Genomic DNA, 3210 nt, shown 5'->3' with positions numbered 1-3210 from the left:
TCGCACGAACTCAACAAACCTCTGGAACCTAAAATGTTCACCTCATGGATAAATGTAAATGGTGAATACAAATTTTCTCCAACCATGGACACGTGTTCACTCTAAAGGCAGAGGGTAATAGATCACAAACATATATGTGAACGGGTGGATTCATCAGAAAATTATGATGGGATTCGATGGTTCTCAATTTTTACATGATATTTTACTAACGATGGTACGAGAACGAGACTGTTGTGTACTAGAAAAGGCTGGATAGAACAATTAAACATTTCACTAGAATGAGATTAACACAAAGACACACACAAACGCAAACACAATTTCACAAATATACATCTAATTGCATCATCGGTCAAGTGTTCTGGAAGCAAATTTACTGCACTCTTATGAACATACCAGAACTGTTTGGAGCATTCAAACGGATACTGTGCGAGCGTCTGGAATACTTAACGATATGTTTGTTGATATCGGTAACTGGAATGAAAAAGCTACATTTAAATCTCCATTTATGGTACAGTTCCCATTGAGCACGGATAGCTATTACTTCTTTTTGGTTCATGGTTCAAGTGCGCGTTACCCTTCGTGATGTTTGATTCGATTCTTGAGATGGACTATTTTGTAAACTTGTTTACGTTTTTATGTTATAAAAGTATGTGCCATTCACGATGGCGCCCTATTCGTAGGAAACTTCCATCTTTGTATTTGACGACTATCAATAAGAACTTTATTGATTGTAGACTGTACACCAAAACCGCTAACCGCTTTTTGAACAACTGGGTTTCCCGAACGTACCCTACCACCGACTATTGCGTGTCGTATTGTTGCTGTAGAAAAAAGGAAAAGGGTAGCAATACGTGATGGCAGGTTCTAATGTGATAGTGGTTAATTATTCATAGTTGGATTTACATCTGAGCTTGAAATTAATTTAAAGAAACATGGAATTGTGAGATTCGCAACCAAAAATAGTAAAAACTTTTAAAACTTGGCGTGTGTCGGATAGCAACAACAAACAAAAAATTGCGCGCGATTTATTCCATTACTTTCTTTTTTATCCTTTTTCCCAGGTACACCAAAAACATATGAACATAAAAGAACTACCTACGATGAACGTGTGTATGTGCGATTAAAACAAAAACAAGTGAGAAAGAGCATCAAAGAATGAATGATATACGCGGGAAAAGTAACTTTGGTTGGTAAATAAGTACACAACCATGCATACATATTATTAGATGTAGTTAGCGAGTGGAAGGATGGAAGAAAAAACAAATGGGCATAGCGTTGGGTCAGAGGATTCTTTGAGAGATTGGACTAATTTTAAACATACCAGATTTTGTACACAAGTGACGGGATGCTAAACGCTGCTGCATTCAATCTTCATTTTGATTTTGAAATTACTGAGTGGGATTCCTTGAGCTATCCACAGCCAGACTAGGAAAATATATCACCGGACCGAATCGTACTCTGGTAATGTGTAAAGTTCTTTCTGAAAACGTTTGAATTGATTCCAAAAAGCAAAACTCACAGTGGATGGCCTAGACGCGATGCATGCCACAACTTAACGCACTAGAGAAAAGCGTTGGTCGCAATGAATTCTCGGTGTGATACGAAAAAGGTAAACCCTTATGCTTCATAGGTCATGTCTCAGGGTTTGGTTTTGCACCTGGGAAAAGAAATATAGATCGATTTTGATGGAGTATAAGAGAAAGGTAAACGAAAATGGTGCACTAAATTATAAATGAATAAACTGTGCGTAAAGATGAAACCTGACTATTGACTTTACAGTGAAAGAAGTGTTAAATCAGTTTCGTTCATTTCATGTTTGTTTATGTGGTGCGTAAAAAAATTGAATACGTAGAGGATCTGCTGTAAGTCTGCTGTAAGTCAAAACATAAAGGCTACCTAGGCTTAAACATAAACGACTGCTATGTAAATGAAAGAAACTCATAGTGCTTTCTTAAGCTAAATCAGTTGGTATGGTCGGTATTTGGGCAAGTTCAAATAATAAAAATATCTCTTAACCCTTCGGTAGATAAGTGGATTTTTGGAAAAATGCTGATAAAATAGTTGTGAAAATATCTTTCTGGATTAAGCATATAAATACACTACAATGTCTTACTGAATCGTTAGACTTTGCTTGCAGATAAGATGCTATATTGATACATATTAAAATTCATAGAAAGGTCAGTAGCTATGTCACGGATCGTACAACCCGTTTTCTTTGGTATGCCTGCAAATCCTGTGTATGTTATGTTTGTAAAAGCTGAAGTCTAATTAGCTGAAGCGATTCGTAATATATTTCTATAAAATCTGGCTTTATGGACGCAAAATAGAACAGAATGAATCATTGCGTTTATTCGATTTATCCTAGAATTGGTACGCTTATCCACATCAGTGCATCCGATTGTTTGTTGTTGATTTTTGCATTTTTTGAATATGGCATTGTATTGAATTAACCATCACCCGTTCAAGCGCCTACCCGAGTAGTTTCTTGGCGTTTAATTTTCTAATAACTTTTGATTGGATCGTCGTATCGACATGAAACTTTTAGAATGCCTAGAAAACCCCATGTCCTATCGTTTTGCCGAAAAAGAAATTTTTCGAAGGAATTTAAATAATTTTCATTCGTAATTTTCGGTTGATACCCCTTATTCGTTCAACCAGATCACTCGGGCAGTCCATACATTTTGTATGGGAGATTCCGTTTTCCTGTATTTCAGAGCAAATATCATTTTGTTGAGATGCCGGATGGGTTTAAAATTTTCAGTGAAGATACTTGAGGGTGTTTTACAAAATATAGTATAATTTTTATAATTTTAAAAATTCATCAAGTATACCAATTTGAGATTCCAAAAAATGTCACCCTTCACATCTAGAACCAACCTGTGTAGTTCATACATTTTACATAGAAGTTTGCATTTTCTATAATTAAGTAGTGATATCTTTGGTCGAAAGAAAAATGTAAAAACTAATAACCCAAGGAGAACCCTGCTGCACTTGCCTACCGAAGGTATCCATGCCTACCTAAAAGAACCTTGCCAAGTGTATTTTTGGTAGGCATGGACACCTCATAACCTACCAATAATTTGTTTTGGGAGGCACCGCAGTGGAAAGAGGTACTGGCTGTCAAACCTTTGTTTGTTTACTGTTTACTGTGCAAGTCTGGCCAACTAGCTGCGAGTTAAGAATAACGCTTTCGCGGGTTTGGGTGTCGGA

The sequence above is a fragment of the Anopheles coustani genome, chromosome 2 (genome assembly GCF_943734705.1).
Source record: "Anopheles coustani chromosome 2, idAnoCousDA_361_x.2, whole genome shotgun sequence".
Lineage (NCBI taxonomy): Eukaryota > Metazoa > Arthropoda > Insecta > Diptera > Culicidae > Anopheles > Anopheles coustani.
Note: the sequence above shows the minus strand (reverse complement) of the source record.